Source organism: Rattus norvegicus, chromosome 8, assembly GCF_036323735.1.
Source record: "Rattus norvegicus strain BN/NHsdMcwi chromosome 8, GRCr8, whole genome shotgun sequence".
NCBI classification, from domain to species: Eukaryota; Metazoa; Chordata; class Mammalia; order Rodentia; family Muridae; genus Rattus; species Rattus norvegicus.
This window is the reverse complement of record NC_086026.1, coordinates 126519691-126535716: the sequence shown is the minus strand read 5'-3', so window position 1 is coordinate 126535716 and position 16026 is coordinate 126519691. Positions and strand designations below refer to the sequence as shown.

The 16026-nt window shown below is 48.3% G+C and overlaps 1 protein-coding gene and 1 long non-coding RNA gene across 11 annotated transcripts in view; one reads left to right on the top strand and one right to left on the bottom strand.

Moving 5' to 3' along the window:
- Zcwpw2 (zinc finger CW-type and PWWP domain containing 2) overlaps positions 1-16026 on the top strand; it is a 144416-nt gene that overhangs the window by 115554 nt on the left and 12836 nt on the right. The window lies entirely within an intron of this gene.
- Positions 2577-4488, bottom strand: LOC120094353 (uncharacterized). 2 transcript variants are annotated; one of them, XR_005488701.2, is made up of 3 exons: positions 4312-4488; positions 3012-4214; positions 2577-2918 (listed from the first exon to the last, which is right to left on the bottom strand). It is a non-coding gene; the product is annotated as an uncharacterized LOC120094353 (long non-coding RNA). The 2 variants fall into 2 exon arrangements; XR_010054514.1 differs by having other exon boundaries at positions 2577-4214.

The following is a 16026-nucleotide window of genomic DNA, read 5'->3' as shown; positions in this document are numbered from 1 at the left end:
CTCCCGTAACATTTATTTTTTTTCCAGGCCTACTCATTTTCCTACAAATTACATTTTTTCTTACAACTGAATAATATTGATCTCCATAGATTCTGTAATCACCACTTTACCTGACCTGTTCTTTTCTAACTTCCCTTGTCATTTTTTGAAAGTCTGTGTTCCCTCAGCGTGTTAACCCCACTTCTTTCTGAGTTACTGTCAGGACTGATGTGTGCGGTCCTGCCGGTTTTCCTGCCAGTTTTCCTGCCCATGTCTTGCTGAGCTTGGCTCTGATTGCTTATATACAGAAGGGCTCTCACCAAAAGCACTAAACAAAGAAATGGTGTAAGGAAACAGGAAGGCGGCTTATTCAACGTGACAGTTGGATATTTTAAAGTTGGAGAGGAGGAGTAGCCAGAGTATCCTCGGTTGTATTTTGCAACATCAGGCAATTACAGGATCTGCTGTAATAAATGGCCAAGGTTATGGCACCCATAAAGTTTGATTTGCATTTGGAATATTCCTACACACTCGCTGAGAATGCAAAGCAGGCTCTGCAGGTTGGAGAGCAGCTGAGCCACACGGTGTTTCGGAATAGTTGGTTCGTGCAGAGGCACTGGGAGAATGGCTCGCTGGCTGTGTGACCTGCCTCAGCTCTCGCCTCTGTGGGCAAGACACACAGAGTTTTAAGGCAGATGGTCTTCCTAGGCTACCCTTGGAGGAGACACAGTCACCAGATGGTCTGATGTGAATTGTGACTGAGCTACATTGTGGCTGACCAGATTATCTGGGTCATTCTGGGGATTGATGTAGATGGTCAGAAGACCGATTGCCACAGTTGGAACCTTTGGTGCGAGGACCAAGATGACTCAGGGGATGGTGCCAACTGTGTTCTGTTCCAGCTCACTCAGTGCGAGCGGAGTCGGTCTGGTGTACAGAAACTGAAATTAGACGAGAAGCTCATTGTCCGAGAACCACAGTGCACAGAAAAGCCCAATTTCAGATCAAGTCAACGATCTCTTCTCTTCTCGTTTCTGAGCACTTCACATGTCTGAGTTTCTCACATACCCAGGTGACAGCTACCTGTCGGCAACTGCTCTCCCATGCTAGTTAAGGAGCCCTTCCAAGATGTCTGCTGCTCAGTGTGTACTCATGAGTGAGTCAGCCGTCAGGCCGAGGGCTGTCTTTTTTTTTTTTTTGGTTCTTTTTTTCGGAGCTGGGGACCGAACCCAGGGCCTTGCGCTTCCTAGGCAAGCGCTCTACCACTGAGCTAAATCCCCAACCCCCCCCCCCCCGAGGGCTGTCTTTAATGAAACAGGTGGGATTTTAGGATCCAAGGAGAGAGGGTGGTGAGAGAAACTGGCCCTGTAAGTTGGGCTTCCCCAGCTTCTCCTTTAATAATGGGTCTGTCCATGGACAAATAGAGACACTGGGATTTCACATTCAGCCAGCAGTGGACCTCGGAGCAGTGGCAAAGACTTGGGTCCTGACCATCGCTGGCCACTCCTACTGTCATCCCTGACTTTGGCCATCAGTGCCCTTCCCGTGAATCTGTGTCCTCCTAAGTACATCAGGTCTCTGAGCTTCAGCAGGATAGCCGAGATGAAACATTTACAGAGAAAAGAGGGTGTGTGGCTCATGGTTCTGAAGGCTAGGAAGTCCACGAGGCCAGCACTGATATTTTCTTGGCCTCTGGGAGGGACCTCATGTGACTTCCCCTGTACCAGAAAGCAGATGAGCAGGCAAGAGCACACAGAGGATGGCAGACAAGGAGCAAATCTTACTCAGGCTTTCTTTTGCTGACACAAAGCACCATGGCCAAAAGGCACATTGGGGAGGAAAGGGGCTACTCGCCTCACACTTCCACATCTCTGTTCATTATCAAAGGAAGTTAGGACAAGAACTCAAACAGGACAGGTACCTGGAGGGGCTCGTGCAGAGGTGGTGGAGGGGAGCTGCTTATTGGCCTCCAAAATTTGCACAGCCTGCTTTCTGAGAGAACCCAGGACCAGCCCAAGGATGGCATCAACACAGTGGGCTGGGCCCTCCTCCACCAATCACTAAGAAATGCCTTACAGGCTTGCCCTCGGCCTGATCTTATGAGGGAATTTTCTTAATTAAGGTTCCCTCTTCTCAGATGACTTTAGCTTGTGTCAGATTGGCATAAGTCCAGCCAGCAGAGAGCCGAACTCCCACAAAACTGACATCATTCCTGTGACGTACACATTAAGTGTGGGTTGAAGATACCCCTTGCCCCCATCACCCAACCTCATCCACTAGGCCTCCCTCACAAACTACAAAATGGATACTAAGGTCTGCAACATGAGAACTTTCAGGGCCACACCTAAGCCCGGGGACACATGTAACAATATTGTATCAGCGAAGTCAAATGAAGGGCAGGGGGAGGAGAAAATGAAGGAAGGGAAGTCAATGACTGAAAATAAGGACAGGAGACAGTTAGGAACGCCTGTTATGAAGAGGGAGGGGACAGAGCAGGACATTAAAGACGTCTGACGTCCCAATGAAAATGCATAGAATTAAGATCGGGGGATGAGTGAAAATAAAAACACAAGCGTTTAAACAATAAGACACAGTGGGAATCTCACTAGCCTTTAGTCAAGAAGAAAAATGAAGTTAGGCTGTGCAAGACACAGTCCATCCCAATGACTCCCTCCAAACTGGAATCTGCCAGCTGAGGCAGCGTGGGGTCAGCCTAACTGGAGGACTCTTGTCTTTTCTGTCATTTAGGCTGCTGCTGAGATGTCTGACAGGAGTAGCTTTACTTACTTCCTTTCTTTGTGTACCAGGAGCCTCTACTGGTCACACTTAGTTTTGCAGTCTCTGGGCCAGTGCAGGTTTGCCCAAGCTTCCAAGACTCCAAATGTCACACTTTGGGGAGTGACTAGTTTTATAGCCAGGGGTCATCCTCCCGAGTGTGCCTGGAGTGGAGGAGGAGTACAGTTTGAGTCCTGAGAGCTATACAGAGGGGCTAATGGCTCCACTGTTTTCAAAGCCCACTGAACACTACCCACCTTCCTCCTGGAGGGATGAGACCGTGGAAGTCAGGTGCTTCAGAGGTCCATGTGCGAGCAGAAGAGGCTGTGCTGTCCTCTGACATGAGGGAGCGTTGGGTCCACATTTATCCTCAGGTAACAGGGTCCTTGACACCAAGGTAGGGGCTGAGTGCAGGATGCCTTCAGTGCCTGGCTGGTGTCCTGCCGCCTGCACTTTCTGGTGTGTGTCGTGTTGGTGTCAGGTTCTTACCCTGTCCCACTGTCCTGCAGCTCTCTCCCAGGATGGCTGACCACCAGGTTCCTCAGCTGTGAGCCCACAGGGTAGCTCTGTCTTAAGCCTCTCACAGAGGCACCACCCGGACCTCTCTACTGCCAGCCCGTTCCCCTGGTGCAGTCATTGTCTTACCAAGATCCTCAAGTGGATTCATTGTTAGAGAGAGCTGTGGCTCCTCCTGTCAGCTGAGTGATCTGTATCTCTTCACCTGTGCCACCTGCCTTACAATTTCTTTAGATGTGGCTTCTGGTTCCTCTCCCTCCACCGGGAAGCCAAGACTGGAATTCCATACAACCTGTCCGTTTGCCGTGTTGGCTTTCTGCTCTCACAGACTTTTATCCTCTCTGTCCTTGGCTCTGTGAGCATCTAGACTCTTCCGATCTCTACGTACACCCTCCCCGCTCCCCAAGAATGGAGTCTGTTCCTTGCAATTCTGAAGCTTCTCACCATACCACCTCACGCTGGAAGTCGTAGGCCTTAGTTTCTTCCTGCATTTCAACCTGGCTTTGTTCACAGAAACATTTGCATAGCAGAGTTATTTTACTAGTGGGTAAAGAAAAATATTTTTATGCCATGGATTGAAAAATCAGTCTGAGAGAAAGAGCCAGCCCTCCTGGCTTTAACCTTCCCTTCGCCGCATGCCTGAGATTAGCATCTGTCATATACCCAGAACAGGCACACAGACCTCAGGGCCTGCCTTCTGCATGACCACAGTCTCCTCTTGTTTCACTTCTGTTTGGGGTGCAGTTTCGTTTGTTTGTTTTGCTTTTCATTTTATTTGAGACGGGGTCTCGAGTAGCTTAAATGGCCTCAGACTTGACCCGTAGCTGAGGATGGCCTCGAACTCCCGATCCTCCGCTTCTACCTGCTGAGTGCTGGATTGCAGGAGTTCTTGGCAGTCCCAGCTCACACAAGTCTCTTTTAATGGTCTAAAAGTGGTGCCAACCCTGCAGCAGAGAGTAGGAATTCAATCATTAAATGTCAGTAGTGCCTGGATTCAGACGCCAGTTCCCAGAAGCCCCAGTCTTTCTCCCACCAGCTCACCACAGTGGTCTTCCAGGAATGACACCTCTCTTCTCAGTAGGAACGGAAGTACTGACTGCTTAGAAAATGTACTTGAGCCTCTGAACAAACAGAAGCCACAGCTTGCCCTGACCTTCCACACAGAGCAGCTCCTCACCCTGAACTTCCACACAGAGCACTTCCTCACCCTGAACTACCACACAGAGTTCCTCACCCTGAGGTGAGCAGTTCCAGTTCTTCTGTCTTCAGTTACCTCAGAGACCCTTTGTGCTCGGCGTGAGAGACACCAGATCCATGCGGCTGTTAAGGTATTAAATGGAACAAGATGTGAAATTCGGTTCTCTGCATACACCAGCCACATTTCAAAGGACAGAGGCACAGGTGCCACATGGGAGAGAGGTAGCTGGGTTTCCCCTGTGCTCGACAGCTCTGTAGGTCAGTGCTGCTATTGAGTTCTGGGGCTCATTCCTGGCCTCCTCGCTCTCCTCCTTTGTTCAGTTTTTGGAATCACCTTATTCTTCTTGATCCACTTAACAAAATTCTAAGGCAGATAAAAATGTGGTTTTAGGGAATACATTTTGTTCTAGGTATAAGGTAGTAAGCTTTTCAAAAGTGAGATTAAATCCTGCGCTCAGTAGGAAAAAGCCCTCACCCAGTCATCCCATGATTGACTTATGTCAATAAAACTGATGTTTTCGAGTGGGATGATCAGCTCACGGTGGGCTGCATGACTGAGTTAGTTCAACGATGCGGAGCCAGTCTCCGGAAAGAGAACTGTCCCACAGAGGAGAAATACAGGGGCAAAGGGACAGGAGTGAGGTAAAGTCAGGTCCAGTTCAAACTGTCCCTCAGCCTTCACAAGCCCCTTAAGAAGGGCCCTTTTTTCCCTAAGGACAGCCGCATGTGGACACTAACCCTAGTTGGCTGCCAGACTGACTGATTGTACCTCAAATCTGCATGGCACAGCGGAGTGACGGGGAGTGAGAGCTTGCCTTCCATCCCTGCCCCTCACCGGCCAAGTGGGCTTCGGTCAATCCCTTGATTTGGGGCCTCTCAGTCTCTCAGCTGTGGAAGAGTGAATGTTTCCGGGTTCACCAACCTCTAGGAGCTCCACTGGGGTAACAGGACACAGCACCTCAGAAAAAAAATATAGATGTCAGTAGTTTTCTTGGTTTTGTTTGTGTTCTTTTAACGCAGTAGATAGTCCTAATTCTGGGACTGTACAGTTTCCCAAGCTGTAGGACCACGCCATCCTGACTGTCGATAACACTTATTTACCTCACGACCAAAAAGATCTCTTGTTTCCTTCCGCTCGTGCTTGATCCTCTCTTGATTTCTTCATTAAAAAGACATGAGTAAAGTTCACAGTGTTTCGCTCGGGAACGGCTAACGAATCAGGGCCCTTGAATGCCTAGCAGTAACAACAGGCTGCCCTCGGGGGTCTGGTGTCTGCCCCATCCCTCTCTTCCACTTTCTCTCCAGAGTGGAGTTTAACAGCTCACCCGATAACATCCTAGACTCGTCTTCAGAGCACGGTGTCACCAAAGTTAACACATCTGTCTTTATCTATTGAGCAGATTCTGAGATTCCTACAGGATTTTAGATCAGGATGGGCTCACCCAGGGGACAGCAGTTGCTCCAGGTAACTCTTCCAGGATAGCCCTCAGTGTGCATCTGCATCCGACCGAAGTCAAACCCGCTGTCTGCAGCTGCAGCCTCCCTAGTCTGGGGGCACAAGGCCACCCCTGTTCCGAGAGGGAGGGTTGCACGTGGCAGGCACTCTTTCTGCATCACAGGTTTCCACACTGCACACGGGCTTTTATTTCACTGAAGTCAGTCTGTCCAAGGCCAGTTTCTGTCTTCTCCTCTCCTGCAAACCTTACTGAAATTCCTGCTGGCCCAGCAGTGCTACATGCCACTCTGACGTTTCTACTTCTCTGCAGGAAGAGAGCGTCAGAAAGTTAAGGAAGAAGGAGACCAGAAGAGCGCCTCCCTTTCAAACATCATACAGCACTAAAATATGTCTCTTTTAACCACATTTCTCATTGCTGTTGCAAAATCAACTTAAGGGATGAAGGATTTACTTTGGCTTGTAGTTTAAGGGTCCACCATGGTGAGGACTAGAAGCCGGACTGGCTTCTAGTAAGGCTAGTTATGAGACAGTGACCAGACCATCCCTTCATCCCATTACATTCTACCCCCTACAGGCTCCACAGCCTCCTAGGTCAATGCAGTGCTCTAGGAGGCAAGTGTTCAAACACAAGAGTCCACGATGGCCATTCATGACTCAGACCGCATCGTTACCCCCTGGGCCCTCTACACACTGGCCATCTCATCATGCAAAATGCGTTCGTTTCAACTTCAAAAGTCTCCATAGTCGTAACAGTCTCAAAGGTACTTGAAAGGCCAAAGTCTAAAAATCCCTTCTGAGACTCGAGGCAGTCTCTTTCTTAACTGTGACTGCCCCCCATAAAATGGGGGGTACATGCTCTCAGTGTACAATGGCACATAGTAAACAGACATTCCTACCCCTAAGGGAGAAACAGAACCTCAGACAGATACGTGGTGAAAGCCAGATCAAAATCCAACAGGGAAAACGCTGAACTCGCTCCATGTTCCAGCTCTGACGGTTCCCAAGTCCCTCCCTGTCTAAGCCCCAGTGCCCACACCAGTGTCACCGTACCTTGGCCTCTCTGGCGTGAGTTTTTCTCCATGCCTGCATTGCTGTTCCATGGCCTTCTCTGCTTTCATTTTGTGGTCCCCATTGCAACTTCTAGATCTGCCTTCAAATCTTCACACGCTGGCTTCGGGGGCTCTCCGCAGCCTGTGCCTACACACTGTGTGTGGTTCAGTGTCTGCCTGGAACCTCAGTGCAGGCCGATAACCCTTACATTCTACATGGCTGTTAGACCTGCATTCCGAGGACATTGCTCTCACGTTCTGCTGTGGGCTTGAGACGTAGCCTGCTCCCTCCCATCACCACTTTGTTTTAACCTCTTAAGTACCCTTGTGACTGAGCCTGGGCCTGGGGAACCCTTCCCCACCCCACCCCATCTCGTCCTAGTGCTTTGGATCAGCTTTGGAGCCATTGATCGAAGGAGTCTTACCCTCAGGTCACCGTGCCCAGGACCCCCATCCACAGGTCAAGCTTTAAGTGATCGAAGCAGTCTCTCTAGCAGTTACAGGGGCTTCACCAATACCTTCTTCTTTTGAAGCCCCTTTGTGAGTTTAAATGTGCTCCCTCCCATTTCTTCACTAATTTACAGTTTCATACCTCTGTGCTCCGCTGTAAAAGAAATCACAATTATCTATGTAAAAGACTCATGAGCTATAAGCATGCCAAAGGCTGGGTGCTGTGCCGTATTTATGTTTCCCCTGCCAGTACATTAGCCTAGTTTGAATCCAGCCTCACTCATATTTTCAGGACATGTAACCTACAGTGACGTCACTAGTGTGACGCTAGTGGCCTTTAGCCCAGTTCTCAAGGTTGTCCTCGTATCCCTCTGTGACTTCATGAGCCAGGCTTCCATTGTCCCTCTTCCTATTGCACCCCCAATCTTCCAAACTCTCACCAGAACGCTCCCATTAAGGTCTACACTCAGTACTCTTGGGCTTTGCCAGCTGAAGATCCACATTCTTACACAGCCCTCCAAAGGGCACAAGCCTGGCGTGGTCCACAGTACCAAGAACTTTGTGCTGTGACTTATCTTATGGTACTAACAAGGAGGCAGGGAGAGCTTGGGCTGGAAGGATGACTGGGTACAATAGTTAACCCCCATTCTCCAGAAACTCACGTTCTACTGGTAGACCCACTGGCGAGGGTTCCAGAACCTTTCCAAATAGTACCACTAGTTGGGGACCACATGTACAAATGCATGAGCCTACAGGGGACATTTCCCACTAAAGCCATGGTAATCTTTCAGTCATTATTCAACCTATGCTTGAATATATAACACCCATTAACTTAGAGTTAATAAAAATGACTCTAATTATCTTATAAATGAGTTTTCACTCCCTAGTGTAGCAGTAACGAATTGTCCCCTTTAAACGCAGTCTCTCTCAGACCTTACACAGTGTTACACAAAGGCAGCAAGAGTTGGAACAAATCTGACTTTAAGAAATTGACTTAGAAAACCTCCCATAAGGAGAAGCCCTTGGTCCTGCCAAGGCTCGAACGCCCAGCGTAGGGGAATGTCAGGGCGGGTAGGCAGGAAGGGGTGGGCATATAGGTGGGGGAGCAGCCTCATAGAAGAAGCGGGGTAGAGGATGGGATAGGGGGTTTATGGACGGGAAACTGGGAAAAGGGATAACATTTGAAATGTAAATAAATAAAAAAGTATCCAATAAAGAAAAAAGAAAAAGAAAACCTCCCATAACAAGCAGTAACGGAGGTGGGCCATTGTTCTCCTTGGCTCAGTGGGTCAGCAGGTCAGTGGGTCAGTGATGTTGGCACACTGGCAGACCCTTCGCTGTGGATGTCTTGGCTGATGCTCCAGACAGTGGACTGAGAATATCCAGTGCAGAAGAACCACGGTGGCATCTAAGTTCTTATGAGTATGTAAAGAACTCTTCCATCATCAGCCTTTTGTTTATGTTCGACCGGTGGCAGTGACCGTACCACTCCCAAGTGGCTGAAAGCATGACCGGAAAGTCGGCAAACAAGATCTCCATGTTGCCATGTTTAACATGGGACAACCCGGATCGAGGGACTCCGGTGGTTGCATGTGATGGTTAGTGTTGATTGTCAGCTTGACAGAGTCACCGGAGGGATTAGCTTCTGGGCATGCCCGGGAGAACTGTATTGGCTAGGTTGAGACGGAAAGATCCACATTAAAAATAGGGGCACCATTCATTCCCTGGCTGGGGTCCTAGACTGTGTGAAAAGGGGAAGTGGGCAGAGCACAAACATTCATCGCTCTGACTCCAGTTGGCGGGAGTCAGGTACCAACTGATTCGAGCTCCTGCTGCCTTGACCTCTCTGCCACGATGGACCGTATTCTTGCACTGTGAGCTGAAACAGGTCCTCGCCCCCAGAATGCCTTTTGTCAGAGAGTTTTATCACAGTTACTGGACTGGTAACACACTGCCTGTCTCCAAAGCATTCGCAATTTCTTGGCCAGGAAGGAAGGGAGAAAGCTACCAGGATGGTGCTACTCTCCTGAAGCTGACCTTGAGCTCATGAGGCAACCATACCATGTGAGGGAGTTGATCAGGAGGGACCCCAGCAACTGTGCAGGACAGTGGGAAAGTGAGAAGGAAGGGTTGGGGCTAGTACAGCAAGTTAATGCTACAGGAAACCAAGCTTAATTCTGCCCAGGACCTCTGTGAGACACCATGAAACTTAGACCTTGCTGTCTAGATACATAATCAGCCACTGATTAAGAGGTCGTTGATTAGGATGTGTCCCTGGGACATCAACGTTCCCGTGTTTCATACCACCCCAGCTTTATACTGACTTAGCCTTCTTACAGTCTGGGATGCCATGTGAATTCTTAGGCACAGAAAATGCTGGGGAACCTGTACTGAGCCCCTCCTTGCCACACTACTTAGAAGTTGTTCTCAAATCCACAGAGCACTTGCTGGGTACTCCTAGTACTGTGTTTGCCAATTACAATTTCAGAGAAAATGTCCTCATACAAGCAACAACAAACCAGATGGCAGTTGCATTGTGGCTTTCATACGTCATGCCATGCATTCACTCAGTGGCTATGACCTTTGCCTGCCTCCCTGTTCAACATCAGGGAGTAACTTCTTGTTCCTGTCAAAGGAATCAGTCAGTCCTGGAACATCTTGTCACTGCGCACAGTGCAGTTCTTAGGAAATGAGCTATTTTATTTAATGAAATGTTTGGTGTTCTGTGTGGTCCTTAAGAGCAGACATCTACTAAATAGTCCATTTATTGCTTGAAGGGGGAAAAAAGCGCCCGAATGTCCCTTCTTCCCTAGAGTAGCGATTTGCTGTCACAAGCGCTCACATGTTATACCCATCCCTGCACTTTCCTTAACAATTAAAACCAGGAAATGCCTGTCACAAAGTCTTCTTTAGGAGTTATTCTTAGGTACCAGAAACACAGGAATAATATAATCACCCTGCCATCTAAGGCAAGCTCCACTCCAGTTTGAGGCTGTCCTGTACCAGAGGGCTAGGTCTGCTGGCACTGAACCACTACACTTCATCTAGGGGCAGGACATGATCGGCTGTGCCAATCACACTGTAGTGTCCGCCCAGCCGTGGTGATTAGTTCACGAGAGCATGTATGACTAATTTAGTTCCTTGAGTGTGAAACAACCTGACAAAAAGATCACACAGCAGAGAAAGATAGGCCCAGTGAGACAGCAGACAGAACCCACTTAACACTACTGCAGAAACTGTATTACTTCTCCAGACCTTCATTCTACAGATCGATACATTGTCTTTGTTGAAACAGTTACTTTCATCACTTAAAGCCTAAAATATCTTTATTGGGAAAAAAAGTACCTTTTTCTTCATCCAGCTTTGAATTGATCTTTCATTTCATTCTTAATTTTCCTTTCATGTCTCTGCGGGGTTCCAACCCTGGATTCTATCGCCTTGTACCCAAGGCTCAGCATCTCCCCAAAATGAGGTTCATTCTTGACTGTGGGGAAATCTGATTGTCCAGCTTAGTAAGACCTCCTTAGACATGGGAACTTATAAGATATATAACCTGAAACCAAAAAAGCATATTTGATTGTAAAATCCCAAGTGGATGTCACGTTTGTTTGTTTAATTCTATAAAAATAGCAAGGGAGATGAACAGAAAGTGTTTGAGAGTGGGCTCAATTCTAGAGGTAACATTCAGAGTGAACAATCTTCCAAAAGGCCAGTGGTTTTCAACCCATGGGTTGTGACCCCTTTGGGGGTCGAAAGACCCTTTCACCGGGGTTGGACATCAGATATCCTGCATACCAAGTGTTTACATTATGATTCATAACAGTAGCAAAATTACACTTATGAAGTAGCAATGAAAATTGTTTCATGTTCGGGGTCATCCCAACCTGAGCAACTGTATTAAGGGGTCTTCACGTTAGGAAGAGTGAGATCCACTGCTGCTGTAGACACTCGATAATCTTTTATCTGCACGTATTGAATGACCAGGCATTATGTTAGTTACTTTAGGTAACTGTGACCAAATTCCTGACAGAAGCAACTTAGTGGAGGAGAGCTCTATTGAAGAAGAGGTAGATCTGTTTGACCCATTGAGGGGACACAGTGATCGTGGTGTCTGAGGCAGTACTGGAGGAAGAACATGAGGCAGCTTTGGGCCATCCAGTCAGCACATAGAAATGAGACAGAAGCCAGACTGAACTGCCACCCTGGAAACCAGCCTCTCCTGGTCCACCCCAGGTAACTCCCACATCCTATGTTTACAGAAGCTGCAGAACATTTCTATGTTCAAACTGTAACAACTGTGGGACTTGGAAAGGGTGACTTGCAGGAAGTCACACAAGTGTCACCACCTTGGTCTATCAGAGAGAGAGGCCATCTGTATCCAGAAGAGCCAGGTGAGCGCAAGTATGCGTCAGGTGTGCACTAGCAGGAGCTCACCTGAGGCCAACCAGTATCTTACACCAAACGAGGAGACAGAAGTAGCAGTGAGGATGGGTTTCTTAGTGCAGTGGGTTTGAAGAACCGGAGGAAGGCGAGCGACTCAGGGAGGTTTGTCTGGAGATCCTTAAGAGCAAGGGGAATTCTTATCAATTGGGCAGGGCATAGTTGGGAATGTCCTGATGGACAAGAAGTGTCCCTTGTCACTCTCAGTCATTTTAATGAGTTTTACTTCAAGACAGGAATTCACGTAGTCACCAGGGCTGACCTTGAACACACACTCCATCCCAAGCAGGTTTTGACCTTGGCAATCCTCCTGTCTCTGCTTCCTAAGTAGCTGGGATTACAGGTCTGTACCTCCAGAAGGCCATCTGTGCTGTTTCTGGTCACAGCCTGAACTAGAATCCCTCTGCGGCAGAGGAGGGCTTCAGAGGATCCTTCCCACTGGACCCACGAACATGTTAAATTTGGGACTTAAAACTTCAGTACACCTTCTCTTGACCTGAGGCTTATTTACAAACGTGTCTCGTAATAGCTCCACCTAACCATGCCACGGGATCCCCCAACAGCCCAAAGGTGTCAGACATTCCCACCCCGTTTTAATGGTAGCCACCCTGAGGATCTGAGGAAGTAAATCATGCAGGGAACTTTCCAAAGTCACACATCCCCTGGTTGTGGAGTGAGGATTTTTCACTTTCTCTGGCAGACATCAGGGACTTGCCTTCTTAATTAACCACCCCTGAAGCTTAGCCACCAGGGAGAGCAACACATGTACGTTTTCAGCTCTTTTTATTGGTACTGTATCAACAAAAGCATATGAAATTTTAACTATATAAACATGCTAGCAAGACGTGAAGCATCACATATTTAAAAGGGAGAATCTGAAATATAAGTAAACACATACGGGAGGCATTTTTCTCCCAGCTGCCTCAAGTAGACGCTTAGAGCGTTTGATGGACAGATGGAGAAGCAGAGCAGGATGGGAGGGAAAGCACCCATGATGCTCATCACGAGTGCCTGAGGTGGAGTCAGACAAAGACCCATCTTCTCCAGAATCTCTCCTGGGGTCAGTAGTTGGGCACAGTGAGTTGTTCTGGTTTCCTCTTTCCACTGTGGCAAAGCACTCTGAACGAAGGCCTCCTGGGGAGGAAACAGTTGATTTGCTTTAAGCTTTCAGATCACATTCCCTCACTGAGGGAAGGGAAGGAAGGGCACGGACTCAAGATTGGAATGTGGAGTCAGGTAGAAACTAGAGGACCCTGCTGGCGACTCATTCATTCATTCATTCATTCATTCAGGCCCGACCAGTTCTCCTGTACAGCCCAGGGCCATCAGCCTGTGGATGGTGACGCCCACAGTGGACTGTGCCCTCCCCCACCAATTGACTAGCAAGACAGCCCCCAGTAGACATGCCCACAGGATCAGTCTGGTCTGGGCAATCCATCCTTTGAGACTTTCCTGTCTGATGACTCTAAACTGTATCATGTCGACAGTAAGAGCTGACTGGGACATCTGTCTTGGAAATACAATAAACAACAAACTACAGCCAGCAATTGTGATTACTACTCACCTACTACTCACCTTGTGACCAGGAGGCATGGGTCAGTGAGCAATTTTTGTCATCAAAGACCATCATCCTAGTGCAGGTAAGTGGAAAGCACCTTACACTCACTGGAATATTGAGTAGCATAAAGATAGGAAATAGGTGTTGACCAAAATGTGGAGCGATCGGAGCTCTGGTATACACCTGTTAGGACTGTAAAATAGCATAGCCACTTGGGAAATGTGGGCCAGGTTCTCATTCCATTCAGTATTTCTACCTCAGGTTATATACAAAAAAGAATTGGTCCCTGTCCTGTCACACGGCCTCGTTGGGCCTCAGTGGGAGAGGATGTGCTTAGTCCTGCTGGTGGTACCCAAGCAGGGCTTCTCCTTCTCTATGGAGAAGAGGAAGGAGTAATGGTGGAAGGGTTTGTAAGTGTGTGACTGGGAGGAGAGGAGGGAGGGGTGCTGTGATTGGGATGCTACCCTAGTTAGGGTTTTACTTCTGTGATCAGGCACCATGACCAAGGCAACTCTTATAAGGACAACATGTAATTGGGGCTGGCTCACAGGTTCAGAGGTTCAGTCCAGTATCATCAAGGCAGGAGCATGGCAGTGTTCAGGCAGGCATGGTGCAGGAGGAGCTGAGAGTTCTACATCTTCATCGGAAGGCTGCTAACAGAATACTGGCTTCCAGGCAGCTAGGATGAGGGTTTTAAAGCCCACACCCACAGTAACACACCCACTCCAACAAGGCCACACCTATTCCAGCAGGGCCACTCCTTCTAATAGTGCCACTCCCTGGGCTGAGCGTATAAAGTCATAACAGATGTAAAGTAAATAGATTAATTAATGGAAAAAAAGGAATTGAAAGTAAGAAATTAAAAAAGAGATGTGTACACCAACATGTACAGCAGTATTAGTCATTGTAACCCAAATGTGGGAGGAGCCTAGACATTCCTTTAAAGGACCAGATGCAAAGAGTCTGTGTCTACAAACATACGTTAACTATTAGAGTAAAAACTTGTGTTATCTAAGTATGTGTATCATGAATAAACATATCATAACATATATTGATGTGTTTAAAGAGAGTAAAATTCTGACACTATAAAAACATTATACCGTGTGTGTTGGAAGAACCCTGGGAGCACTAGGTTAAGTGCAGCAAACCATCTTAAAAGGCTAAGTACTGTGTGATCCGGCTGACACAAGGTATCTAAAGAGGGCAAGGGCACTGGGAGACAGGTTGGGTGACACTTGCTGGGCCGAGATGTGGACACGAGGGAGCTGCGAGTGGGTGTGGGTTGGTTTTCACAAGAGAGTTTGAGGGATAGAAATCGGTGACGGTGATTCACAGTGTAAGCCACTGCTGCCGACCTGCACGCCTAGAAGTATGCAAGCGATACATCTTGGCTTTGTGTGTCAGTTTTAGCATGCTTTTTAAAACATTAGGTGTTTATCAGCCAAGGCCCAGTCAGGCAGCCACACAGCAGTCCTGGTCGCAAAGGAGATGGCCACCAGTGGGGAGAGACCACCCAGGACGAAGTCCACACACAGGCGGTTCGGGAGCATAGACGCACAGTGACGGAGGATTACTGTGCTGTGGTACCCGCAGCCTGTTTGACAGGAGGCACAGCCAGAGGGGATGGGCCACGGCAGGCACAGGAAGGCAGCAATAGGGAGACTACCCCAGGGTCACCCACTACTGCCTCCTGTGGACTAAAGCCATTGCTCAGGAGTTAGCAAGAGAACTGCGAAAGGGCTGCGGGTCACTTGTCTGAGATCAAGCTGGCTACACACCAGCACGACGGGATGTAAACTATTGCTTTCCCTCTCATTACCAAGGTTTCTGCAAGTCTCTGATCACTGCGCTGTGCGCTGTCACTGCACATATAACGTGTTTAGAAAAGAGAGTTTAAACAAACTCTTTCTGCCGAATTTCAGCCCCCAGAAAGCTCAGCAGTGCCGATTGCGATCAATTTAATTTACTTCTGTAGGGCGAACCGAAAAGAACATAGAGAGACAAACACTCAGAGGCTTGGCTTTATGTATCAGTCAGGGCTCAGAGTATGTCTCTTGGAAGGCCACCCGATGGTCATCTGAGAGAAATGGCAGCCTTTGGTTTCATTTGTTTTCTGCATTGAAAAGAGTAGCTCAGACGAAAGAACTCAGCTACTCTAAAGTAGAACAGAATTCAATCCTCTCCTCAGTGGCTCTCCCTCTCTTCCCTTCCCTTGTCCCACACTCAGCCTCACAGCCTTTGCCGTGGTTCCCCCACCTCAGTCCCCTCAGTGCATTTGAATACGATATCTGTAAGGACCACACGTGTTCATCTCTGTGCATATGTGCGTGGGTGCCTCAGTCTCTCCACCTTCCCATGTCTGAGTCAGGGTCTCTCTGGACCCAGAGCTCCCCCATTCAGTTAGTGGGCCCCTCCTGTCTCCACCCCAAGTGTGGGGATCACAGGCATGCACTATCCATGTACCTGCCTTTTTTGTACGGATTCTGGGGGGAGGAAGGCAGTTCTTCATGGTTGCATAGTAGACACTTGACCAAGTGAGTGATCTCCACAGCCCCTGCTTAAGATCATTTTTAAAACGTGGTTCACTTTTCTACTCTTTCAGCATG